Here is a 16,304-nt window from a genome sequence, read left to right on the forward strand (position 1 = left end):
CTGGATCGCTTTTGGGGAGACAGGATCAGAGGTGCTGATTGGAGGGTCGTGCGCCTTCAACCGCTAGAGCGCTCTCATTGGCTCCGATGGTAATGATCTGATCCTTCTGTTTGTCTCCTGATCGTATCTTTTGTCTTGGAGCAAGGAGCTCCTCTTGGCGGGCGTGAGCCTTCCGCCTGCGTGCTTCGCTCCCGGGGACGCCAGCAGGCACTAAGCCTGCTGGGCTGAGCCTAGTTGGCGTGCCCGGCTCTTGGGCTAGACGCGGTTCTACTGTGCTGCCCTAGGCACGCCATCAATAATTTAGATGGGCTCTTTCAAGGTATTAGGGTTACATCAACAAAACATGATCCATCTTTACAAGACAAAAATCAACCATTTAACGCTCATTTACCGCAAGCCTCGCTCAACAGAATACACTTTCAGAATACACGTTGTGGCCAGGACCACTCTGCATTTTCAAAAAGGGAGGGAGAAGAGTAGTATCCTATTACTACTCGTGAAGCATTTCGAATGAGCCCCAACAGGAAAACAATCAATTTATTACTTCAAGAGAAAATACTAACTATTAAATTTGCTTGTGTTGTCTTTTCAGAGAGCCGCTCCAGTGCCACGACACTTGGAGCTTGCCGACGGCAAATTCATGAAGCAGAGCTCGGTTTGTAAAATATTTACAAGGGACTTGCGAAGTGTGCACCGCTGACCAGTCAATCAAAGTTCCCATCCAACGGCCATAGAAATATAATTCCCCACCCGATGCTGGCTGCGGGTCTCGTCCCCCTCATCAGGGTGCGCGCGTGACGCTCAGAGCGTCTATTTCTATTAACAACTTTTAGCTATGACTGGAACGCGGGAATCATGTACCAAGTACATTGTATATACTTACAGACTTTGGAGCTTGACAACGGTCTTAGAGACTGTATGACGAGGAAACGGTTCTTAGCTACCCCGACCCGACATTTTATCTGTAAGTCCCTAATCTGCCTGTGTATCAATCAAATCCATTTGATGGTGCAGAATCCCAATCAAACGGATGATGTCAGATCAAATAGAAGAGAAGGAGAAGAAGAATATTAAGAATCTTGATTGTATTGATGATATAAAGATGAAATTGCTTACAATAGATTCTCTCACACAATATGCTCTCTCTTCCTCTCTCTCTCTCTCTCTCTCTCTCTCTCTTGGCCGTACAATGTCTAGGGTTCATCAATCTCTACTCCTCACCCTAACACCTATATTTATACTTGGAGAATATGGGCTTGGTGGACATGGGCCGTAAATGGGTTTACGGCCGTAAGGTGTTTACGACCGTAAACTCAACCGTAAACATGACCGTAAACTCCATAAATATTACAGAAAAATACAATTTCCTAGAAAAGCAAAGTATAAACCATAATATTAACCCAACAATCTCCCCCTTGGTTTATAGCTTTCTTTTCTTTTCTTAAATGACCCAACAAACTCCCCCTAAAAAGTAGCTGGCTTTCTTGATAATCTTCATTGGGAACTTGGCTTCAGCATTAATCTTCAAATTCTTCACGACTTCAAGATGAACTTGATGAATCTTCAATGAATGACTTCATTTTGAGCGGTTGGGCATTTCTTCAGAATTTGGCATTGAACGCACGTTGGGTGAGGAGGCTTGACGTACTTATTCTTGAAATATAGTGCTTTCAGCTTGAGAATCTTCAGAGAGAACATCAGAGAGAACAAATCTTCTGGATCACTTCAGCAGGTACAAAGATAGCAATAGACTGATTGAGGAGGCTTCAATGCAATCCGTCACATAATCTTCAATTGTAGCTTCACCTTGCTTCTGGGGTTGAAGGATTGAATGTTGAAAGAATAATCTTCGTTTCTTGCTCCTTCGAATGCGAATTCTTCGATGCTCACGGACGAGGCTTTGGCTCAGAAATCTTCAACACAAACTCCATGAGTCTTATCTATACCTTAAATCACTTTTCAAGACAAAACAAAACTAAAAGAAAACTTAGCACACAAATTAAAACAGAAACAAAAATGTTTTTGGATTTTTGATTTTTCTGAACAAGCAATAAAACATAAATAACACTATTTTTGGATTTTTTAATTTTTCTGATTTTTCTTTGATTTTTGATTTTTACTTTTTGATTTTTATTATTATTTTTAGTTCACGCCCTAATATTTAAATTATAAGAAACTATGATCAAATTTAACAAAAAAATAAAAATAAAAGCTAACTTTAAGAGTAATTTGGGATCAAAGTTGTTGGACAGCCTTATTCCACTTGTCGGTACCCTTATCTTCACATCTTTGTCTGACCGATTGCCAGTATTGTGGTCCACTTAAACACGAAAAATTTGTGACAGTTTTGGACATTTTACCAATGACATGATTCAGGCATTTATCTAATTGTAAATTTATGTTATTATGATAACTCCTAAATCTTAAATAAATTCACCTTATGACCATTTAACTGACTACAACCAGGGATATTGTTGTCACCTAAATCGAGCAGCGAGATCTACAGACAACCTATATGTGTTCAATTGTTAAGTGTACCAGAACGTGTTTCCCACTTCCTGATATTCCCCAGCCATCAAGAACTTCCAGAGTACTCCTTACACCGGATGAGCAGACAACCATTCAGAGAGAGGATAGATTCAGAATTCTATTACTAACTACTTCAGAGGGGTTGAGAAGAAGAAGGTTGCATATGCTGTGTACCAGGTCGGATTAGGAGTCACGCAAAGGAGACAGCATATGGCTCACAGATAAGAAGTATTTCACATATATAGCCTGCAGAGAAATCGAGTTGCATATGTTGTGTACCAGGTCGGATTGGAAGTCACGCAAAGGAGACAACATATGACTAACAGACGGAAAGAAAGAAAATGATATTCTACAGACCTAATTTATCGGAATTTACCAGTCGCCCCATCCAACCGGAATTAAGGACAGAATCCGCACATCGAGGAAAAGTTAAGCCACGGTTCCAAACGGGTTCAATTAATGTGACGAGGAGATTCCCATGTATAGACCAGCTTTGTGAATGAGGCCTACTAACGTTAAGACTGACTTTTACTCATACATATATAATGTTAGACTTTTAATGTTATATATAGTATAGGGTGTATTTTATACTTTCAAAATACTAGGTGGTCTAATTTAACAATTATACTTTTAATTCAATTAAATTGTAAACCTAAACTTTTATGGATTTATTAAACCTCTTTTAATTATACACCTTAATTAATTAATAAAACCATAAGGGTGTGAATTGAACTTTTCAAACAATACTAGGGTTTTAGAATTTAACATTCCTAATTAAACTTTTAATCAACTTTTAAATTCCAAAACTTGAGGGCAAGTTTTGAAACATTTCAAATGTTAGGGTTTAGAATTTAAATATACATCAAAATTAAACTATTTAATCAAAATTTAAATTCCAAAACTTGAGGGCAAGTTTCGAAACCTTTTTCAAAACATTAGGGTTTTAACTATTTAAATTTCAAAACAACAAAACTTTTTAGGGTTCAAATTTAAACTATAAAACCTAAAGGGAAAAATATGAAACTTTTCATAACAACAAGGATCAAATAACAAATAATTTAAATTAACATTTAATCACATAATTATCCATATTTGATTTATTTAATGATTTCTTGCAAAACAATTTATCAATTTACTCAAAATAATTAATCAATTATCTTATAAGGAAACAATTATCTTATTAATTGATATATATCTTCAATTAGATCAAAATTATAGTCAAATATATCATATAATCAGATTAATATTGATCTAACATGATAAGGTAACTATCCATAAGCAAAAAATGCAAGAAATCCCGAAATACCCTCCATCTGACGAGTTGACTCGGCGAGTCCAGCCTCCAGAAACCCAATTTTTTTTTCCAGTTATACAATGCATCAATACAATTGAAACCAAGCTAGGCTCTGATACCACTGATGGGTTTTAGTCATAAGACATCCTATGTGCTCATACAAACCTTAATGCTTGGATCTAGGTTTCTCTATTGTACATGCTTTGAATCCAAGACTATAAACCCTAATTCTATCATATGGAAATCAATATTAGCATATAATTAGGTTTATGATATTACCTTGATTGTTATGTAGCAATAACAATCCCAATTCCTCCTTGAATTGGCTTTGGAAGGCTTAGAGTCACAAGTGTCACTCCTCTAATGGTTTACAAACACCATAAGCAAGAGGATGAAGAGGAGAGAGGATGGAGGCTGCCAAAACCGTGTGAAAACCCTAGAAGATTGCTTGTCCACGTTTTTGAGCCTTAAGGGTTCTATATATAGTGAGGCTATTAGGGTTATCTAACAAGGAAACCCTAATTTGGTTGCTTAAGCCCTAAGCAACCCATAGACTCCTTTAATCAAGCCCTTGGACGATTTCCTTATGGGCTTCCCATAAGAATTCGTCCACCTCTTGATTTAAGACAATCCATGGCCCAAATTGCATTTATCTTATAATTACAATTCCAGTCCCTTTAGTTTAATTAATCTCTTTTAGTCACAAAACTAATTACCAATTAATTCTTGACTAATATTAATTAAACAATATGATTTCTCCTTTAATATATTATTCTCATAATATATTAATAAATCATATTTAATCCCTTCTCTCCATAATTCATCCTATCAAGTTGCTTTGGTGAAGGCAACCCAAAAGGACCATGCACCATCGGGTCAAGTACATACCAAAAATAGTTATGGACTTAGACACTAATCCAACAATCTCTGCCGACTTAATGACTGTATAGCATTGCAATTCTTTAGGTGGGGTGGCCAGCACCGTAGCCGCGCCCATTGGGGTATCGAACTTTATGATCCCATGCATAGTTGATGGTACTGCCCCCAGCTTCAAGAGGGCTGTTCTTCCCAGAATGATATTGTGTTCCGCCGAATGCCGAATGACCACGAAGTCTATCAAGGTGGTTTTATTTCGCTGTTTTTCGTGGCTAGTAATGGTCAAGGGGAGGTGGATTGTGTTTAGCGGCCATAGGCTATGACCAGTGAATCCTACTAGCCTCCCGGTCGTGGGTCGTAAGTTATCCTTCCAGCGGTCTAGGAGGAGCCGAAAGCAATGCTCATAGAAGATGTCCGCCGAACTCCCGGTGTTGACATAGACCTTATGTATAGTTACATCCCTAATGGAGGCTTGTATCACCAGCGGGTTGTCGTCCCTCCATCCTTCCGGTCGGGGGTCTTGTACGGAGAACGTGAGTGTGCGTGCTGAAAGTTTGGCGGTCTCCTGCTCCCCCCATTGTTCTTCCCTGCTTCTCTTACTTCGTATCATGAATATCTCCTTGGGCTGGATCCCCTCACGAGGTGTGCCCTTGGCGTTTTCAGCATCAAACTTGGCACACAGGCTTCACGCTACTTCCACTAGATCTCCTTTGAGTTGCTTGTCTTCCATCTTTTTCTTTAATACTGAACAGCTGGCTGTATCGTGTGTCTTACTCTTGTGATATTCACAGTATCGGTTCTTGGGCGACTTGGCCGGCTGCTGTTTTTCGGACACCGTGTACACTTCTGGGCGGCGACCGTGTCTATCATCCTTGACAAACGGTTGAAAACGCGTCGGTGGTCTTCTTGCCTGGCCATAGGGCCTATTCACCCCCCCCCCCAAAAAAAAATCCATGTGACCTGGGTTGTGATGTCTGTTGGATAAGGTGTCTAAGTCCATAACTTATTTGGTATATACTTGACCCGACTCGGCATGGTCCATTTGGGTTGCATCTCACCCGAACTATTTATGGATAATTTATGAGAGTTATACATATATGTTTATTAATATATTATAAGTTATAATATATTAATATGAAGTTATGTTATTTAATTAGTATTAGTCTTAAATTAATTATGAATTAATTTAGAGATTAAAAGGAAGACTAATTAGATTATGGGCTAATTGTTTTATATGGTGTGGGCTAACACTCATTTGTTAATGGGCTAGGCTTATATGGAAGTCCATGGATGATCCATGGAGCTTTTAACCCATGGATCCTTGGAAAGGAAAGGTTATGGGTTATTAGGGTTTCACCCTAACCATGCACACTATATAAGCATGTTTATGGAGCATGAAATGGGAGCTAGTGTAACTAGTGAACTAGTGTGTCTGCTTGTGTGTGGCCGAAAATACAAGTGTGTATTCTCTCTCAAAGTTTTCCAAGAGTTTGTGGTGTTTTGTGATTCCATTTGAGGCATTCACACTATTGGTGCTTGGCCCTAAAACTCCTCAAGAACCAAACTCATCAAAAAGGTATGTAGTCTCTTCTAACTCTTTTATGTTGAAATGTTCCCCATGCCATGTTAGATAGGTTATAAACCTTGGAAAATTATTATTTTGCATGTATTTAGACAAACATAGATCCAAGGTTTATTAGGGTTGCATGCACACTTAGGAAGTGTTAGATTGCTCAAAACCCAACAGTGGTATCTGAGCCTAGGCTTGCTTGTTTGATACTTGATGCAAAATAGTGAAAATAGTCAAAATTTTTGCTGTCTGCATGATGGACTCGCCGAGTCCATGGGGGGACTCGCCGAGTCCAAGGCAAAATTCATCCTACTCGCCGAGTAGGTTCGTGCGCTCGGCGAGTAGAATGATCAGAATGCAGGATTTCGACTTTTGCTGCTGGAAATGGACTAGAAACATTACCCTAAACTGTTTTGGTGTTTTAAAACTTATTTTAGTTGGTGTAATGGTTGTTCTAATCCATTTACAATAGCATATATCAAAATTCCATGATTTTATGTGTTCATATAATTCTTGAAATTTTGATGATCATGTTCATGTTCTTGTGAATTTAGAAGATGATAGGAATTATTTGCTGAATTGTTTAGAATTAATTCTTGATCATTTATGTGTTTTAATGGAGTACATTTTTCTAGAAAAGCAAAGTATAAACCATAATATTGACCCAACATTATCGGCATCAGTTTTGCGTAACACTCTTTAGCAGCCTCAGTCTGCATGATCGCAACAATAGTTACGTTGCATAGCACCAACCAAGATCGCACTCCCCTCAATGAAGGAGTATCAAGTCATCTTAAGCTGCATATGCAATGATTGGCTCTTCGCACAACCCTACGACCCTCGTGGGCAAGGTTCGGTCATTCTCTCTATTATTTAATGCATTGGTGCTTTGTCTAGCCCGATCCGATTGCTAGCATTTCAATCACATCAGACTAGGGGGACTTGACGATGCACAGTCTATATGACTAAGTCCAGTCCAATGTCATTGGTCGCGTACCAATAACATCAGACTGGGGGGGGGGGCTTTATGATATATGGTCCACTAGCATGGTCTAGACTACTCTAGTGCACCAGTCTCGCCTGGCACACCCTCGCCAGCCCTGCTGGGGACTCTCCTGCTGGCCCGACTTGGCGTTCCCTTGCCAGCCTGATGATGCATGGTTTACATGACTAAGTCCAGTCCAATGTCATTGGCCGCGTACCAATAACATCAAACTGGGGGGACTTAATGATATATGGTCCATTAGCATGACCTAGACCGCTCTAGCGCGCCAACCTGACTTGGCGTGCTCCTGCCAGCTTTGCCTGACGTTCCCCTAACTCCCTTGCCAGCCTTGCTGGGGACTCTCCTGTCTGGCCAGCTTGGGGACTCCCTTTCCAGTCATGCTGGGGATTCTCCTGCCGGCCCCGCCCGAGGCTCCCTCGCTTGGCACTCCCTTGCCAGGCTTTCTAGGTGCGCGCCCGCCAACCTTTCTTGGGGTGAGCTCGCGAGCCCCGCCCGGCGCCTTCGGGCGGCCTTGCCCAACTCCTTGCTAGTTGGGCCTGAATTGGGCCGACCCAAGGTGTAACATCCCAAATTTCGATTCTAAAAATTTCTTTTAAAAGCATTACTAATTCCTAGCGTTAAGTCATTCAAACATACGAAAGGATTTATATGACAAATCATAGTTTCATTTCCAAAACACTTGTTTAATTATCAGAGTAAACATCCCAGGCTAACTTGCCATGGTGTGTGCATTGCAACCCTCCCGAGCTCCTCTTCTGAAAACTGAATACCTGAAACCAAAACTGAAAACCGTAAGCACGAAGCTTAGTAAGTTCCCTAACCTACCGCATACCATACATATCTACTGATCCATACATGCCATACATAACACTGAGCATATAACCAGATACTGGGCTCCCGCCCGCTGCATTGGGCCTCGCCCGCTATCGGACCCCATCCGCCGCCAGGCCCTGCCTGGCTTCGAGCCCCGCTCAGCGTACAAATCTATTTTCCTTAGGCCCCGCCTGTCTCCGGGCCCCGCCCGCTAACATATACTAGCATACAATCATATCACAACACATAACTAACATACTCTACTGGATTACTGTATTTAGGCCTCGCCTATCTTGGGCCTCACCCCTGACCTACTACTGATGAATCATGGGACCCCGTACACGCTCCTACTAACAGTAAGATATGGGCCCAGCCCACACTCACTCTTTTCCTAACATGGGCCTCACCCCTGCTTTACTGCTAATGAGGTATGGAACACCGTCCACACTCTGGTATTGGTGAGATACGGGACCTCGCCCACACTCACCTTCCTACCAGGCACATACATGTATCACACAAACAACAAGTATAACTATCATACAAACCATTCCTTGGGCACCCGCCCGCTAACATTGGACCTTAGTCCCAAATGTCATACTAGCATATTGTGCCTAGGGCTAACCCCCGGGTCTTCCTACTCATAACTACATGGGCCGACATTGTGGCCGTAGACCCATTCACACAAAGGGAAACTCACCTGCACTCCTGAACTTTGCTGATAACCCTCTGGCTGCTGTCCAAAAACTCTCTGAACCGTTGCTCCACTAGCTCCCCGAGCCACTAATATCAATATAACACTTAGTTCCAAGCTGAACTCTAGAAGTCAAACTAAGTCAACTCTGGTCAAAGTCAAAGTCCTGGTCAAAGTCAACCTTCCAGTTGACTCGATTCACCGAGTCAACTCATAGACTCGCGGAGTTCTTAAACTCAGAAACTCTCAAAATATGACTCAACTCGCCGAGTCACCCCAAGACTTGTCGAGTTCAACGATCTCTGAGTCCCATCCTGTCCAACTCGCTGAGTCACCACTCAACTCACCGATCTACGTCTTAACCAGAAAAGGTTGAGGTTTTGCGACCAGACTCGCCGAGTCCAAGAATAGACTCATTGAATCCAAGGAAATCTTCAACAGACTCGCCGAGTCCATGCTCATGTTCATACAACTTGCCAAGTACACCCATGTGACTCGTTGAGTCTAGTAAGCTCTCAAACCATACAATGGCTTTTCGAGCCATGCAGGGGCTCCAACCCATAGATCCACTTTTCTAAATTCTAACCCCCACGTAAAGTTGCAAACTTTACGTGAAACCAAGGAGCTAAAGGCCCAAAACACTCTAGGTTTAGGGTTTAAGACAAAGGGGCTTCACCAATAACTCACTGACTGCTGCTTTAAGAAATTCTGGACCATCACAACCCTAGATCTAAAGTAGCAACCTCAGATCAAAGCCCCAAACCCGAAATAGATCTCAATCTTACCAAAATAGCCCCAAAATCTTATTCAAAAATAGATCTAGATGCAAAAAGGGTGAAGGTAATAGCTTATTACCTCCACGATGACCTCCCACTGAAGAACAATCCAAATCTCTGTAAACCCCCTTGATCCAAGCTTCTTGATCTTCAAGAGCTCTTCACAAAAACCACTTATCTAAGCTCCAAATTGCTTCCAAGGACTCTCAATCACGATTTAGGGTTTTTGGATCTCAAAAGGGATAGTAAAGAGGCTGGGGAAGGGATGTAATGTTCTTTAAATAGGGCACAACCCCTAGGATTAGGGTTTTTCTCTCCCAGACCATACTTGCCGAGTCCACTAGCCGAATCGCCGAGTCCGTCACTTACTCTATATGTAATGACCAAAAATTTCAACCAATTTAGTGAGTTCCCCCAAAGTACCCATACGCACAGAAACATACACATATAGCAAAGAACAACATACTACGGGTCCAATCAACCTTCCGGTTGGAATACCCCTAGCCCTCAACCATCGGGTTGGAATGCCTACGTACCACGAGCCCAATCATCCTACTGGGATGAAATACTCTCAGCCCGCAACCATGGGGTTGGAATGTCCATACACCTATACGTACAACAATAACTACTATGGGTCCAATCATCCCTCAGGATGGAATACCCCAGGCCCCTTGTAAAACCATCGGGTTGGAATGTCCATACACCTATACGTACAACAATAACTACTATGGGTCCAATCATCCCTCAGGATGAAATACCCCAGGCCCCTTGTAACATCCCCCTCTGGCATGTATCACAATATTGTCCGCTTTGGGCCACTCGGCACGAGGACTTCCCAGGGCATCACCCATCCTGGTACTACTCCCGCCCGAGCACGCTTAACTGCAGAGTTCTTATGGGATCTGCTGCCCTCACGGCTTTAAAACGCGTTGTGATAGAGAAGGTATCCACACCCCTTATAAGGAATGCTTAGTTCTCCTTCCCAGCCGATGTAGGATCAGATCTAACCCACTTTAAATTGTAACGCCTGTGTTTTCGGGCTTGCCATTTTTAGCAATGTAATAGTCTAGGTTAACCTTTGTAACCCATTTTGAAATAATAAGATTGTATTATTTGAGTACTATGTGTTTTGTGCTTAATTGCTTAATTATGTGGTTTGATTAATTAAGAATAAAAATAAGCGTCAAAATTTAAGTGTAAAATAAACTTAATATCTTTGAATAATGTTGTAGTAGTTGAAACGAGGTTTCCGAATATATATAGAACGCCCAAATCTGACTTCGTATGAGGAAGTTATGATTTATCGAAGTTTCGGCTTAGCAGTGTGCAACCCGAAATACTCGATTTGAGATCGAGCGGTTTTTAGCCGAAGCAATCTAAACGAGGATCGAAGGTCTCGTTGTTGGTATCGAAGCGATAAAAAGTTAGGCGAGAACGGACGTCAAACGAAGAAGTTATGAATTTATAACGAAGTTTTTCTATCGCGGACTATTAAAAATAAATAATAAAAATAAAATTCGAAATTAGCCGATGGAGTCTAAACGAAAGTTGTAGAGCGTAGTCTCTCCTTCGCGTGGATATAAAGAACGTCGAAAACGGAGTTCGTATGAAGAAGATATGAATTTCCGAATTTTATTAAATATTTTGTAATTAAATTTAATTGGAAATTCGGAAGCATTATCCGAAGGAGTCACCGGTCTGATCCGAGGTACGCCCCGCGTAATCCGAAGGTGTCGACACTCGCAGCAAGTGGCTCGGATGACGCATGCAATGACGATTTCGGAAGCAGTACGCGCCGCGTACTGCAGTACGCCCTATGTACTCTGAGGCTCCAGCCTCCTATAAATAGGATCCGAAGGCAGCAGAGTCTTTTGTTCATTTTCTCTCTTCTCTCTCCCGTTTTGCCTCGTTTTGCGTGCCAGAAATATCCCGAAGCCCCGGTATCATACTCTAGCCCCGAGGCAAGTCCCGAGATCCCAAAGATCCCGAGAAGTGTGGTTCCCGAGCCGAATCTCTGCCCGCGAGAAGTTCGATTTTTGAAGAGATCTTCCAGATCTGTTGAGGATTACTACTTCTGCAAGTCGTAGTGTTGTCTGATCATCTTCTGATCAAGTGAGTGTGTAGTTACTTTCTTCTAACGCATAATTATGAAGTATTTTATACGGAATACGTATTATGTGTATAATTTTGTGGTTATGTGTGTGAATGTGTATTCACTTTCTTCTAACTCATAGATATGATTTTTGTTCTCTATGAGATATGTGTTAGGTGTGTGTGTGCCTCATCTGTTATGTGAAATATGTGTTGTTTAAAGCATGCTATACAGGTTTTTTAAACTATGTATACAAATTGTATATTTTTATCTACTAATATGTTGGGTAGAACATGGGTAGATAGTTGGTGTGTAATAAACAGATGAGAGGCCTCGTTGTTGTTTGATCTAGTCATCTAGAGGAGTTTAGATGACGACCACATACTTTTCTAGATAGTCTTGTGGAAACATTAGCAGGTTCGCCACATGTAGGTGTTAATGAACTTGGGTGTTCATTCGCTGTACTCCATCCCCCTCATGGTTGCCTTATTTGACTTATATTGCTGAGGTACCCCCGAAGCATGTGTTGTCGCCCCGATGAAATATTCTTAGACTAGGTCCCTTATGTTAGTTGTCTTAGGGACATAAAGTGAGAATAACGGGAATGGGTAATTGGGTTATTGTTGGTTGGTGAAAATTAAATATGATTATTTATTGTGGGTTGAAAACCCTATATGCTCACCAGGCTCTCAAGCCTGACCCACTCAGTTTTATTTGTATTACAGGAAGTGGCGCGAGGGCATGAGATGGATGAACCATCAAGTTGTTTTGTTTACAAGTCTGTATATGTTTATATTTGTTGAATGACTTGTAATGTTATCCTTTATGCTTATTGGTCTGTATCGGAACATGACACCCCGAGTTTTGATTATAATGAAAATACATTTCTTTTATGAAATGCTTTGGTAAACATTGTTTTATCATGTTTTGTTTTTGGGAACAAATTCCGCAACTCTTTCAAATCAAAAGGATTTACTCTGAAAATATTTTAAAAGCATAAATGAAAATCGGTCTTTTCTGGCCGAGATTTTGGGGATGTCACAGTTGATATCAGAGCATTAGTTTAAGCGAACTAGGAATTTGTAGGATTTCTAGACTTAAACTTAGAATGCTAGGTGAAGTTTTGAGATGTGTGTCTGTTGTGTTTTAGACACGAGCACTAGTTTATTTTAGGAGAGTTGCCTAAAATGCTTTATGTGCTAAATGTTATATGTTGCCATATACGATATTATTTGTTCGGATCTATGGTCTGTTGCCGACCGGATCTAGAAACCTTATGTGTGTAGGATTCTAAGCATGCGTCTACGATATTAGAACTAGCATGTAAACGTTTCGGAATGATAAGGATGATTTGAATATCTATCGTGATTGAGGATCTAATTTCACCTTATTCGGTGTGTAGATCAAAATGGTGAGAACAAGAAGTGGATTTGGAAATGCTGATGAAAACAGGAATCAACCACCAGTGATTGAACAAGTACCTGTCGTAGCAGCAGCACCTGAGCCAATAACCATGGCTGGCGTGCAAATGATGATTCAGACGATGTTGGATCGTCAGATGGATGAAACTAGACAGTTGCTTCAACAGAATCGTGAAGAACTGTCAATTCGTGTGGAAGAGCCTGAATTAAATGAAGGGCACTCGGAAGGTGGAAACTTCAGTGGGTCTGTTGGTCAAGCCAACCCACCGATAGTTGGGCAAGACAAACATGGTGGAAGGAATGAGGGAATGGGATGCAAGTACAAGGACTTTTTGACTTGCAAACCATCGACCTTTAATGGAAAGGAGGATCCAATTGGGGTTATGGATTGGATCTCCGAAATGGAGCTAGCCTTCATGACTTGTGGCTGCAGAGGTAAGTTGCAGACTATCCATGCAGTGAGTCAATTCCGAGGTGGAGCCGTTCGTTGGTGGAACACTCTAGTGAAGACGTTAAGCCCTAATGAGCCGCTGCAATTGTCATGGGCAGAGTTCTTGGTGCAGTTCAAGAGCAAGTTCTGCTCGGCTCAAAATCTGTTGGAACTAGAGAACAAGTTTCTGACATTGACGAAAGGCAGCATGTCAGTTGATGAATACACCAATAACTTCACCGATAAGATGGAGTTTGCTTTGCGCATCGTTCCAGATGAGCTGACAAAGGTGGATCGGTATGCGAAGGGACTCCCATGGGAGTACGAGGTGCTAGTACGTCAGGCACTTACTCTAGAGGCAGCTATCTGGGCTGCCAAGTCTGTTGAGAACATGATTAAGGGAAGAACCACCGATAAGGTTGAGGTTGGTGAGAAAAGAAAGTTTGAGGGAACATCTGGTTCCAGTAAGAAAGGCAAATTTCCGAAATCTGATTCGAAAAAGTTTGGAGGAAAAGGAGGCGAAGCGAAGTGGTGTGATAAGTGTAAGAAAAAGCACTTTGGGAAATGTAGCTAGGATGTGACCTGCTACTAGTGTGGAAAGGTTGGACATTTTGCCAATGAATGTCCGAACAACAAAAGGATGTGTTTTGGTTGCAATGAAGAGGGGCATATTTTGAAAGACTGTCCAAAGAAGAAGGAGGCAGCTAAGCCCAACATTCCACCAAAGCCGAAGGCGAGAGCCTTCCAGATGACACTTGAGGCTGCGAAAGATGAAGCTGATGTCGCTTCAGGTACCTTTCTCGTAAACGAATTACTTGCTCAAATATTGTTTGATTCGGGAGCCAACTACTCCTTTATTTCGCATGAGTTTGGTAGAAAGCTAGCTTTGCCTGTTGATAGACTAGGTAATGCTTTATTAGTCGAAGTTGCTAGTGGCAAGTTTGTACATGTTAGCCATCGTATGAAAGACATCATAATTGACCTTAATGGGAATAAGTTCCACGAGGAATTATTGCCTATCGAGCTAAATGGTTTCGACATCGTTTTGGGAATGGATTGGCTTAGCGCCAATGATGTCGAAATTTTATGCAAGAAGAAGATAGTTAAAGTAAACCCGCCTGGGAAAGATTTGTTTATGGTGTATGGGGACAAACGGCGAGTGAATTCTGGAATCATTTCCCTAATGAAAGCCAGAAAGTGTTTGACCAAGGGATGTACATCATATTTAACATTCGTGATTGATGTTAAGAAAGAAAAGAAGGTGATGCAGAGTATTCCAGTGGTGTGTGATTATCCGGAAGTATTTCCCGAAGATCTTCCTGGATTACCGCCTGATCGACAAGTGGAATTCCGTATTGACTTGTTACCAGGAACCACGCCAATAGCAAAAGCACCTTATCGATTAGCACCAATGGAGATGAAGGAGCTGATGATGCAACTTCAGGAGTTATTGGACAAAGGTTTCATTAGACCTAGTTCATCGCCCTGGGGAGCTCCGGTTTTATTTGTGAAGAAGAAAGATGGAAGTATGAGAATGTGCATCGATTACAAAGAGCTGAACAAGGCAACAATAAAGAATAGATATCCGTTGCTGAGGATTGATGACCTATTTGATCAATTGCAAGGTTCGAGCTATTTCTCGAAGATCGATATTAGGTCAGGATATCATCAGCTAAAAGTAAGAGAGCAAGATATCGAGAAGACTGCATTCAGAACTAGATATGGACACTATGAGTTCTTGGTTATGTCGTTTGGACTAACCAATGTTCCGGAAGCGTTCATGGATTTGATGAATAGGGTTTGTAATCCTTTCCTTGATAAATCTGTGACAGTGTTCATAGACGACATTCTGATTTACTTGAAAAGCCAGGAGGAACATGGCAGACACTTGCGAGAAGTGTTAGAAGTTTTGAAGAAGGAGAAGCTGTATGCAAATTTCTCCAAATGTGATTTTTGGATTCGTGAAGTCCAATTCTTGGGTCACGTGGTCAACCAAGAAGGGATAATGGTTGATCCAACAAAGATTGAAGCTGTGATGAAGTGGGAACAACCAAAAAGTCCCACGGAGATTCGAAGCTTTTTAGGATTAGCCGGATATTACCGTAGGTTTATCCAAGGCTTTTCTTCGATTGCTACTCCATTGACAGCTTTGACCCACAAAGGAGCTACTTATGCTTGCAGTGATAAGCATAAAGAAGCATTCGAGAAGTTAAAGAAGAAGCTATGCGAGGCACCGATACTTTCTCTACCCGATGGAGTTGAAGACTTCGCTGTTTATAGCAATGCGTCTGGTGTTGGATTGGGTTGTGTTTTGACCCAAAGAGAAAAGGTGATAGCATATGCGTCTCGACAGCTGAAGGAGCATGAAAAGAATTACCCGACTCATGATTTGGAGTTGGCAGCGGTAGTTTTCACTCTGAAAATATGGAGGCATTACCTCTATGGCACGAAGTGCAAACTTTTTACTGATCATAAGAGTCTCCAATATCTCTTTAATCAGAAAGAATTGAATATGAGGCAATGACGCTGGCTAGAATTACTTAAAGACTACGACTGCGAGATACTTTACCACCCCGGTAAAGCTAATGTTGTTGCTGATGCTCTCAGTCGGAAAGTCAATCTTGAAAGGAAAAGGCCAAGAGCGTTGAGAATTGAAGTTGTCTCGACCATTGTGGAAAGTATAAAGAAAGCTCAAGAGGAAGCTTCTGAGAAAAATGACCGAAAGGAGGAACGTTTGGGTAAAACGTTGGTGTTTGGTACAAGCGGTCATGGACTGAAGGTATTCCAAGATCGTATTTGGGTACCT

This window comes from Lactuca sativa, chromosome 9 (assembly GCF_002870075.4).
Source record: "Lactuca sativa cultivar Salinas chromosome 9, Lsat_Salinas_v11, whole genome shotgun sequence".
In the NCBI taxonomy this organism is placed as follows: domain Eukaryota; kingdom Viridiplantae; phylum Streptophyta; class Magnoliopsida; order Asterales; family Asteraceae; genus Lactuca; species Lactuca sativa.